Genomic DNA, 12688 nt, shown 5'->3' on the forward strand with positions numbered 1-12688 from the left:
TAACATATTTTTCTTTCTTTCTTCTGTTGAAAGAAATTTTAAACTGGTAATATGAATATGATTTTATGTTTTAGTACTGGCTTTGGTTGAGTTGTGTTAGTACACCCATAAAACATATTTATTCTTAAAAGAAACTTTGAGTTGTTTATTTTAAGTGGCGGAAGATAATAAAAACCAGTCTAGAGGGAAAAAGTAACTATTGCTCAGCCATGTATTTTTCAAGTTATCCAAATTATATTCTTCACTTTTTTTGCATTTAACTAAGAAAGCAAATTAAAAATACTATAAATCGTTCAATAACATTTTCCGTTTTTAGTATCTACTTTATTACTGATAGCAATACATTTTCCACATTTATCTGTTACATATTTTGGCTACAGATTTTCTCTCTATTCTGTAGATATACCAATATGCATTATTCTGTACGAGTACATATTATTACATTCTACAAAATTATGTAGCAACAACTCCACCGCAGAGGGTATATTTAAATTTTCCTTAAATAACATTTAAATGACAAAAATATGGTTTCGTTAAAGGAAGAAGATTGTCTGCAATGTTCGTGTCTCAGGCGGATCCTCTAGGTGTCATCCTTGCGCCGGAGTAATCTTCTCTGCATTGTTCCAATTTTAGCATATGTACTGCCGAAGCAAGTACGATCCTAGACGTAGTAGAATGTTCATGAACACAAAAAAGCGAGTTAGTTCATGAAGACAACCAAGAGAGTTATCGCACCATCTTAATCCTTCGGTAAAGTAACACCGAACCAGGTTCAAAATAATAACTGAATCATTCTAATCTTTCAAAATTATAAATCAGATATTTTAATGATATCTTCAGCCTAACGATTTACACAGCTCGTATGATAATAAAAGGCTCCGTAGAACACTAAAGTTAGCTGAAACTTAAGTATTTAATGTATGGTATTTACAAAACAAAGTCCGCCTATAAATTTTGGCTCAGGCTTTCGACTTATGCGAGTAAACACAACTACAAAAGGATAAAGCCGATTAAAACAAGCTTAGAAGTTGAAAGAAAATAGAATGAGATAGTCAGCGATCGCAGCTAAAAGCTCAAGGAATCTGCTGATCAAGGCATCTTTAAGATCAAGGAATCTGCTGCTATATACTTTAGCTAATTTGTATCCTGATTGGATCCGACCAATGTAGAAGTGACAGTAAGGATAAACACAGAAAATCAAGCCGAAAGTATGTTTACGAAGTTCTGGAATTTTGCCTTTTCTTTCGGCGAGAAGTCTTGAAGGTCTAATGATTGGTCACTGTAGTGCTGACAGTGCTATCTCTTTCCCTTCATTTCCTCTTATGTCAGGTTTCGTCGTATTTACATGAAAATCATATGTTTAAAAAATACCAAAACGCTCATTTTTGCATTACGTCTGTAGCTGGACATAAGGTTGCGAAATTAATGACGGCATGAGCACTTTTATGAACACGCTGCATAATTGTAAACGTAAATAACCTTTACCGAAGGTTGGATTATGTGTGAGTGCTGTAGTAGCACATAGTCGACTATTGTTTCTAAAATATAATTATGCTGATAGCAGCATTACAAGTCTTGCTATTTTTAAGGAAGGAGTTAATTGATTTTTCAAACTAGTAGTGAACTTAAAATAAATGTATTTAGCGAAAAAGATACATTTGAGCAGGTTTGCATTTACTATTAATTGTGTAATATTGATAATTTTACTGCCAAGAGCTATTTTTATATCCTTGGACTGTTTATTGCCGTAACAAGAAAATATTTAGTATTCACGGTGGCATTTGTATTTATGTAATAACCTAGAAGCAGCTGACGCAGCCGAAAACATAATCTACTGGGTGACTGTTTGGCTTACAAAAATATTAGCGGTGAAACTTTTTATTGATCCTCAGGCGTATGCGTTCAATTTTATAAAATTTGAGTTGGCTAGTTGATAGTTATTGATATTGCATATTATTGTAAATTACAGTTATTGTTTATATGTAACATTCTAGTATTATGTGTTGTATGGATGTATTTCATGAGTATAATGTCATTACGTAAGTTTAGTTTTAAGCACCAGCCACGCATTAACTACAGAAACGAATTCCATTGTACCCTGAAATTCAAAATATGGTAGATTTTGAATAACTCTAAATTTGAAAGTTCACTGTAAAATCTACAATCAGAGCAGACTGCTAATCAAAGCACAACAATATCATGTACTGTGTTTCCGGCACTTTTTTGCCCTCTTCAGGTGAACAAAAATATTACAGGCTCTTCATGGGTAGTTCTTAATAAGAAGTAAGCTCTCCTCTGAAAATTTAAAAAAGGGCGTAATTTTTGTGTATTAATAAGTGAAACGAAGTTTTTCACGATATTATTAAAATTGTATTAATAAGTGAAACGAAGTTTTTCCCGATATTATTAAAATCGTAGTGGCCCAGTTATTGCAGGAGAAATAATTATTATTTCAAGTAATTTATATTTTTTCATGTGTTTAATTATTTTACAAAATTAACTTTAATATTTTGTTATTATTCGTATTTATATTTTTTATGCTGAATGGCAACAAAAGTAGCTCATATTTATATTTACATTTCTTTATGCTGAATGGCAACTAAAGAAAACGTTAATTGATGGGTAACACAACTCTATGTCCAGTGTGATGTCGCTGCTATTTCCAGTGATAAACCATATTAAATAAATTCATAAAAAGTTTCGATTAACTGTCGAAATATCCCGAAATTTCTAAGCCTAACCTTTTTCCTACACAAACTAAACATGGTGTTACACATTTTATTACGACTGATGGTCAATCCGTTTATTCAAAGGCACGACAGCTTGATCCAAAACGCTTAGATATAGCTAAAGAGGAATTTAAATCTATGCTTGACAATGGAACTAATTCGACCATCAAACTCCCAGTGGTCAAGCCCCCTGCACCTTGTTACGGAAAAGGACGGTTCATATCGTCCTTGCAGGGACTACCGACGATTGAATGCGCAGACGATACCCAATTCCTCGCATTGAAGATTTTCATCATATTTTAAGAGGTATAATTTATTTTCTATTATTGATTTATTCAAAGCTTATTTTCAAATTCCCATTGCAGAGGAAGACAAATGCAAAACGGCTATCATCACTCCTTTAGGTTTGTACGAATTTAATGTAATGAGTTTTGGTTTAAAAAATGCTCCTGCAATATTCCAACGATTTATTCAAGAAGTCTTTAGAGGATTACAATTCATTTCTCTCTATTTAGACGATATACTCATTGCATCCAGTACCCATGAAGAACACGAAAATCACCTTAAATTAGTTTTCGAAAGATTAAATACATTTGGATTAAGAATTAATATTTCAAAATCTGTATTTGCTGTTAAACAAATCGAGTTTCTAGGCTACCTAATTACACCTAAGGGTTCTCGTCCTTTGCCAGAAAGAGTTCAATCTGTTACTAACTACAAACGACCAGAAAAAATTTATAAACTTAGAACTTTTCTTGGAATACTTAACTTTTATCGCCGTTACCTAAACGATGCAGCGAAGAATCAAGCATTGTTACATGAGTATCTTAAGGGAGCTAACAAGAGGGACAATCGTAAAATCGAATGGACTGAAAAAGCTGAAAAATAGTTTGAAAAGTGCAAGAATGACCTGGTGAACACGCCACTGTTGTCTTTTTCCAATTCTGAGCTACCTCTGGCGTTATTTACAGATGCTTCAGAAACGGCGATTGACTCAGTGTTGCAACAATATGAAAACTCCTCGTGGAAACCAATAGCATTTTTTTTCAAAAAATAAATGATACTCAAAACATAGCACCTATGATAAAGAACTATTAAGCATATATCTTTAAGCATTATCTAGAAGGAAGATTATTTACAATTTATACAGATCACAAAGCCCTTAATATTAGCCTTTTGTCAAAAAAAAGTGACAAAACAGCACCTAGATAAGCTCGCCAACTTCAATGCATCTCCCAATTTTTACGACTGATATCAAATATGTAAAAGGTGAGAATAATATTGTAGCCGATACATTAGCTAGAGTTAATGAAATTTCATCCATAGATTATGATAAAATAGTTGATGAACAGACTCAAGATTTTGTTTTGCATGATGGCTGTACTAGTGGAAGAACATAATAAAGCACCCTTTTTCCAAAACGGATTGTAAAATGGATTTAAGATGGCTTCAAAAGTTCTATTACGTCTGTATATACGCATGTACGTACTCACATAACTCAAACGTATGTGTGTACCTTGCATGTACATACGTATGCATAATGCATAACTCAAAACGATTAAGCATAGAATGCTGAATTTTTGTATAGCGGTCTCATGTAACATCTAGTTCTGCACCCTTCCTTTTTTGCAATCGGCCATACTTTATATATATATATACACCTACTCCTTTATCTGGCCTTTATTTTCTCAATCGTTGGTTGTAGTCATTTATATATATATATATATATAGTCATTTATATATATATATATATTTATATATATATATATATATATATACAAACATACATACAAATATAATCCACCCCCTTACCTGGCCTTTATTTTCTCTCAATCGCTGGGTGTCATCATTTACTTCCAATTACAGAAGTGTTTTAAATGATGAAAATATTTAAGTTTTGACAAAGTCAAATTTAAAAAAAAAATTATATTCGAAAAATAACGAAATTTAACTTTTAATGTGGGTTCCTAGTATTTTAATGTGGGTTCCTAGTTCTTATATTGAAGAAAGTTTTATACTCGTTATGAAAAATAATTTTATAAGAAGTTTGATTCACGCTCGACGAAAAACTGACCGAGCTCTTTAACTAGTACAAATTTGCGGTTTCGGATATAATTTTCAACTTGCTTCGACGAATCGATTAATTAAGTTAGTAGAATAATTTCAAAAAAATAAGTTTAAATGAAGTGTAGCCAAAACAAAATGTGCATATTTTAAAAGACCGTAGAAAGAAATCATTCGGTGTCCACATCAGACGTTTTTCATTCAAATATGCTTAGTCTTATTAGCAGTCTTATAATCAAATATGATTAGTCTTATGTAATATAAAGCGTACGTGATCTTAGCGACTTAACTTTATAAAGTTACTTAGTAAAATCTTCAGATATATATATTTATGATCTCTCTCTTGGTTATTAAAATAGAGTTTGACATACCTTCGATTTTCACAACACTTATGCTTAAAGAAATCAAAATTATTAATTGTTCTCGTGTTTGCTGCCGTCGGTTAAATCACGGTAACATTCCTGTCACGTTATATTTCACACTTTATATGCATAAGAATGGTTTATATGGCTAAGTTGTTTTAAGTATATAGCATTATTACTTACAATATTTAAGTCACTCCTATATTTATTTCGTCAGTTGTCCAGTTTAATATGTATTATTATAAAAGGAACAAAAATGATAAATTCATCTGAAAACCTTTTTTTTAAAATTTCTACAGTACATTTTAATGTTACTAAGAGGCTCAGTTATCGTTAGCTTTATTAAAATTTGGTTACAACAACAATGTCATTCCACAATAAATAAATAGCTAATATATTATTTATTTTGTATGATAATATTGAAAAAGTATGTGAATATATTAGCATTTACATTTATGTAATTGTTATACATTAAATTATTATTTGTATGTAATACAAAGCAATCATTACATGCTAGTAAACCCTCGATTCCCAACGAATCGAATAATGCTTTAAATTAAAATGACAAATCACCATACATGTGCCCTGTACAATATTCAGCCCTTGTTTTCAGTCCCATATGTATGATGATTACAAACAGCTAAAATATTGCAAATTTTAATTATTAAGCTATGGGTAAATGATTTTGTGTGGTCAAGTACGTAGCGTATGGCGTTACATTTTTTATTTAAAATAATGGTGCGAATATTGATAAAAATCCTTACTCTGGAATATTGCAATTAACATGAAAAAGATTTTTATCACATATAAAAGAATAATAGAGCAACCAAAAAGCTGTATATATTATTTATTTATTTATTTGAATTAAATCTCTCTATTTATTACTCTGATAATTTAAAGCATTGATGTAAATTTAGGAATAAATTGAAGAATTTCGCACTCAAGATTCGAATCATTTTCAGACTGGAAATTTTACAATCAGCAATATCTCTTGTGATAACAATTTACTGCCCTCGTGGCTGATAATACCGTAATAGGTCAACTTAACATGATCCGAAGATTGGTAAAATTAGAGATGTTTTCACTATTAAAATTCTTACTTTTTTTCGACAAATGTCCCCAGGACATTTATACTTAGGAATTTTAGACTTCTTGAGCAATATGATATCTAAAGACAGACTAGTAAGTAACATGTTGCAATAAATTCCGCTTTCTTAATTCGATGAACAACAGGTTAACTATTGGAAAATAATAGATTTATTCTAAACTTCATTTTTCCCATTATATTTTTCGAAAGTTCCTTTCTTAAAAAACTGCATTTACCTCATTATATTAACCTGAAACTCTATTAAAATTCTGGATGATTCTAATGAAAAATACGAGATATCAATCGCTATCTATTAACTTTACGTTATTACTTAAAACACATCAAGACAATACGCATTCTTAAGGTCCTCAAAATTTGATGAAATAGGAAATGATTAAAATCATACTCTTCTCGAAAGGAAATTTATTATAATTATCCCATTTCAGCACCCTACAAAAGTGAAGTAACCTTAAATTCAATTAAGTACTCGGACAGTTTCAGAGTCATAGATAGTATCTATATTTAAGGATGGTCGAATGAAAAGTTAAAAGTGTAGCAGAAGACATAATCCATTCTTCATCTTATTCAGTTAAATGAAACAGCGCAGAATTTTAATTGAAGACTCTTTGAAGTGAAAGTGATCAGTTTCAATACAAGGTAGATCTGAATTTTAATTGCAAAGCTCTCAAAGTAATAAATTCTTGAAGCTCATTCCGTTCGATAATTTACATGTAAAGTAGCATATCAAGAATAATTTAAACATGCATCTGTGTCGGAAGTATTCCATTTGTAGCATACAGATATAATGCAATTACTTACGTTGACTCAAATGTCTAGATCAAAGACTCCGTTATGAATGTATTTACAACGAAAGAATATTTGAATTTAATATCTTTCAAGGAAACCGAACATCTGAATTACTATTTTGGAATTTCATTATTTTGAAAGTTTAGAGCAAAATTCTGCTAAAATTTCCATTTTATTAAACAATTAGTTTAAGCATTTGATGTATTAAAGTCTATTTTTGATCGCTGTTTCTTAATGCTTAAAGCATATGGAGCAGCTGCTGAAAGCAGATGCAGAGAACTATTTTCGAGTGCACTCCTTCAACATAATTTTACGCTAAATGTTTCTCCGGAAATGCATATCAGAAACCTCCGGGTTCGTGTAACGATACATATCGCTAAAATTTCGCACGAGAAATGTTGATTTACGCCAGTAGAAAGCGTTTATCTCCCTCTTAATAGCGCCTTGCGCTGCCTTAACTAGCCATTTATCGCACAAACATACCTTTCCAGATTCTGCTTATTTCTGCCGATCGTCGCCCGTTTTTACATTTTTGCCAGATATTTTTGAATTGCCCTGTATATATGACAAGAGAGATGTAATTTTTAATATGATCGTTATAAACATTTAGCATTTCAAAAATATTGTTCCTGCTAAAATGGTATGTGAAGAGCTCTGCAATTATTAGCAGACAATAGTTGTTGAAAAAATTGACATTGTTTAAATTGGAATTTGGTATGAGTACTAATATTATTTGAAAACAGGATATTATGATTTTACACGAAATGAGAATTCTATTTATTTATATTTAGAAAGAGTATTATGAAAAAAATTAAACTACAAATAATTTCGAAAGACTTGTCATTTTGAATTTGCTTATAAAATGGCGCATGGCAGCGTGTTTAAAGAGTATTCGTTTCTTCTGTTATTTTCTCTCTGAAAATAGGTACCCTTATCTTGAAATTACAAATACAAAAAAATAACTGAATTAAAATTCCTAAAGGAAAAATAAATAATATTTTCCTTTTCTTCACTCATCGTAATGCCTACTCAGAATTTTTATTTTGTATTACTTGCTTAAGAAATGATGTTTTCAATTTTCATTTTTTTAACTGAGAAATGATTGATAGCTTTTAGAACATCAGGGATAAAAGGAATAAAAATATGCAAATAATTTTGCAAGATTTGTAAACCTTTTGCAGCCTTAGCAGACGGCCATTTTTTAAAAATCTTTCCACTGATTATAACGTAGGCAAGATAAATTTGCCTTTTACAACTATCGTATTATTCTTTGACAAGTTAAGACCATCTTATTCGAAGCGTTGTTGCAAGATTAGCTTGGACTCACTGTGAAATCAATCTATTGTTGCTATCTCCAGACCTTCTTTACTTCTTTTACAAAGTAATTGCAGAAAGATTTCGAGTGTCATATTTTAATGGAAATACCCATTATGACCGTTCCCGAATCCATTTGGACTTTTTTTCCGTGACATTTGTACGTACAGACATAATAAAGGCTCCTTTTTTTTAAATGAATTGCAAAATTGACTCTAAATTCGATTGCGAGGCATCTATACGTATTTGTATATGAATGGATGTATCTCGGTACAAAATTTTAACCAAATTTCTGCGTTCAAAAACCATTAACCGTAGAAATTTGGTTGAAATTTTGTATATGGGACTACCATATACTATATATATATATATATATACACGACCCCTAACCCTGCTTCAAAATCCTTACCCGGCTTTTATTTTCGCAGTCGTTTGTCGTAGTCATGTACGCCCAGTAACAGAAGTATTTTTATCGACGAAAATATTCATATTTTGGCAATATAAAATTTAAAAAAAATATATTTTATAAAAATAACGAAATTTAACTTTTAATGCGGTCACCTGATTCCTATACTCATATCTAGGAAAGTTTTAGACTGGTTATCAAAAGATAAAATTATAACAGGGATAAGTTAATTAAGTTAGAATAATTTGAAGAAATAAGTTTAAATGAAGTGCAGGAATGTGTGTAACTTGATAGGGAGTACAAGGAATTTTTTTAATAAATTTCTGTTGCTTTGGAAAAGGAACCTAATTAATAACCTTGTTTCTGAAAATGGCGTATACATTTACCAGCATGAAACTAGGCATTTTGCGTTTGAGGAAGCTCACAATATTTATAGCAAATTAAAATCTGTTGAACTAAAATAATAAATATTAATTATATAATAAGATCAAATAACAGTGTAGGTGCCAATATATATTGTCGTAAACTTACGTAAATATTATGAGTAGCTATACGTATTTCTTGCGCAATGAATTTGCAAGTATAATTTTATGCGGATTTATCGAAATATTAAGCGCGTTGAATTTTATAGTTTATACAGTTCTCTTTAGAGCTAGAAGTATGACGATTTCGGTGACGAATTTCAATGAATATCAAATTCTTTAACCTTTAACTTACTGAAACGCCCTTCTCAGCATTTAAAATGATTTGCAAATACCTTAGCTAAGTTGAGATTTTAAATCTGTGGAATTAGTCTACTATTCCACGAATTTTCAACGTCTCCTTCTCCTGTTTTCTTTCAGACAGCTTTATATTTGTTTATGGTATTAAAAGGTGAATCCACTAAATGTTTTCTTGCATTAATATCAATTTATTAACATTTAAAGTTGCATTTCATAGATCACTCTGTTTTGAACTTATGAATAAATTACTGCTAAATTAAATTTATTCGGAGGTCGGGAAAAGTTGATAATTAGTGCATAACGACTATTTTAAATAATTAAATATTTTAAAATGGTATCTGACGTAATTGCAAACGCTCTGAGAGTTAACTAAATGTGAAATAAGTTGATTTTCAAGTTGTATTTACAATTTCTTGCAAAGTATTTTGGAACTATATTACAAACACTGTTTTTAATCTCTGTTGGTGTAATTTAAGTAAGATAAGTCAGTAGTCTTTACTTATGACGTTTTATTAACAATTAATGGGAAGATTCGGTCATAAGCGTAATGCTAATGAGCTACGAAATCTTCGAATTTTTTTTTACTTGTGCCAAAAGATACAAAATCTAATAACAAGTTACCAAAATTGAGAAAGTGAACTATCTATACTTTTTGGTAGCAAAATTGTCACTGGGAAAAATTGGTACACTGCAGTTATATTAGGCCGTAGGTTAGTTAAAATCAAAGACAGGTAAAAACCTGAAGTGCATTATCTATGTAACTCCTCCTAAAATCTGTGACGTTGTACGAATGGATCTTGAATCTTTTCTAAGCTTCTAATTCAAGTCTTTCGAAAGTAACCTTCCCTATAAATAAGTAAGTCAATCTACCGTACATCTGTTTATGTCTTTAGTCTTGACATATGACGAAAGCAGAAAATATTGCTCCTCGTGAGTGACATTGAGAACATTTGCAATTAGATATTGTGAAAACTTTGGATGGAAAGAAAGCTATACATGTATCAAAGCTTACACACACACACACACACACACACACACACACACACACAAAAAAAAAAAAAAAAAAAAAAAAACAGTAGATTTATATATATATATATATATATTTTTTACAGTTTTTCGTTAGAAACACCAAAAATGTGTTTTCAAACACTGGGAAATTTGAAATGCAGAATGTGGAATATAACTTTGCAATTTTTCAAAATAAGATAATACATTTGCTGCACACAGAGAAAAATGCAATAGTAAGTCCTTAACTATGTCAGTATCCAAATTTCATGTGCAGGCCTCACGTCTTCAAAACAACATCTTGAAAATGTTTAAAGAACCATTGCCTTCTTTTGGGAATTTCTGTTCTGTTCATAACATGAGTGATTCTGATTCAATTTCTTATACTTTACTGCACACGATTATTTTAGGGGAAAATTTGAACGCTCACATTTTCACACACACCCTATTTGGCATTAAAAGCTTTAAAAATACAGTTCCTCGGGAAATTGGAACTTCAAGTAGATACTCTATATCGCGTCATGGTGAGTGTACTTCGGAGATGGCAGCAGCACTTTGATTATTCTGAAACATATCTCCAAGGTTATTATAGTTATTTCTAATGAAATAAATGCTTTTAAATATTTTATGGTTCCTTTTTAAAAACCTATGAAATTTTCAGTTTTAAGCAGAAATATCAAATTTATTCTAAAGTTCATCTTAGTATATTCTTGGATCAAGAACCATACTTTAGGAACCACCATTATGCATTATATATTATTACTATTCTACGCTTAGCTATTACGTAACTATCTTTATTTATCCGGAAGTTTATTTAAGCACAAGCGTATTCTTATCTAAGAAGTATAAACAAAGAGAAACCTAATTTTAAGAACTACAAGAATGGCCGCATTTTTAAAATTGTCACTGCAAGCAAATCGACGAAAACGAATTCTTGAGAAATATGCAAGCATCTTGGATTTTAAGTACAAAACAATTCTAAAATAATGCTTTTTTCATCCAGGAATGTTAACAATTCACTCTGGCGAATAAGAGACGTGCTGAGAAAATAAACAAAGAACAATAAATAAATGTGCAAATAACACACTTCCAATCTTTCTATCTTATCAAATAGATGGAAGAAAAAAATGCTTTTTCGCTCTCCTGTCGAATCCTCCTGTCAAATTTATCTGAATTATATATCCGAATTCCCACTCCCAAGCACTTTAAATACACACCTAAAGCTTCATTTCCAGCTTTCACTGCCGAGTCTTTTTCTAGCGTGGTATATAGTAGGGAAACCACAAGAAGAAAGAAGAGGAAGGAAGAGGAGGAAAAGAGACTGCGTTTTCGGCAATGACTGGAAACAAATTGAATGTTTAAGAGAGCAAATGTCTACGCGAAGCCGAAGCGTGCGAAAACCGAAATGAATGGGACGAAATAACGTAACATCAAAAGATGAACTGAGAAAATTTTTTGTTTCCGTCCTCAAAATGAAAGAAATGTAGATTTCAGAGGGAAAAAGATATAAGCGGAGAAAAAGATTAAGGAAAACATTTTAAGTAAAAGCTCTCGTATTTAATATTTCTTCCTAGAGCACCGCAATAAGTTGCTTGCGGCGTGGTATTTATGAATGGCTATATATCTCAAATATCATCACACATGTTGATTCTAAAAATGAATAAAGGCTTCAATGTTAAATACGTTTGATTAATTTGCTACTCAGACACTAAGATGAAGTAAATCTTTTACTTTAGGAAATAAAATTAGAAGACAGTTGTGCGTACTAGTAGGGTCCTGATTATGTAATATAAACTAAAATGTGCTTCAGATCCTAGATGATTCAGATCAGATGATTTTTTTTTCAAGATTCCTGCTTATTTGCAACACCTTCGCAAGAATTGAGAGAATGCATTATTTGAATTATATTGCAAACAGTAAATGCGAAATATCTTCCTCTTGAATAGAAACTGAGCTGTGTGACATTTCAAGGGTATTAAACAAATAGAATGCTTAACGACGAATACGTAATTCTAATTTCAATATATAAACAATAGCATTTTGAATTAAATACAAGAATAGATGAACCAAGGGTTTGAAATTTCATCTGATTAGGATAAACTAATGTTCATTATATGTTCTGTTCATTTCTGTAACATTTCAAATCTGTAGGATGTTTAGGAGTATTTATCTTTGCAAGGTATTGGGCTCCG

The 12688-nt window shown here is 31.0% G+C and overlaps 1 long non-coding RNA gene and 1 pseudogene across 1 annotated transcript in view; both read right to left on the reverse strand.

Moving 5' to 3' along the window:
• Positions 1-12688, reverse strand: part of LOC146996240 (uncharacterized) — a 506022-nt gene that overhangs the window by 443157 nt on the left and 50177 nt on the right. The window lies entirely within an intron of this gene.
• On the reverse strand, positions 585-657 carry LOC118193566 (U6 spliceosomal RNA; annotated as a pseudogene).

This window comes from Stegodyphus dumicola, chromosome 7, assembly GCF_044657685.1.
Source record: "Stegodyphus dumicola isolate Sdum_Otavi_A_Nest chromosome 7, ASM4465768v1".
Classification (NCBI taxonomy): domain Eukaryota; kingdom Metazoa; phylum Arthropoda; class Arachnida; order Araneae; family Eresidae; genus Stegodyphus; species Stegodyphus dumicola.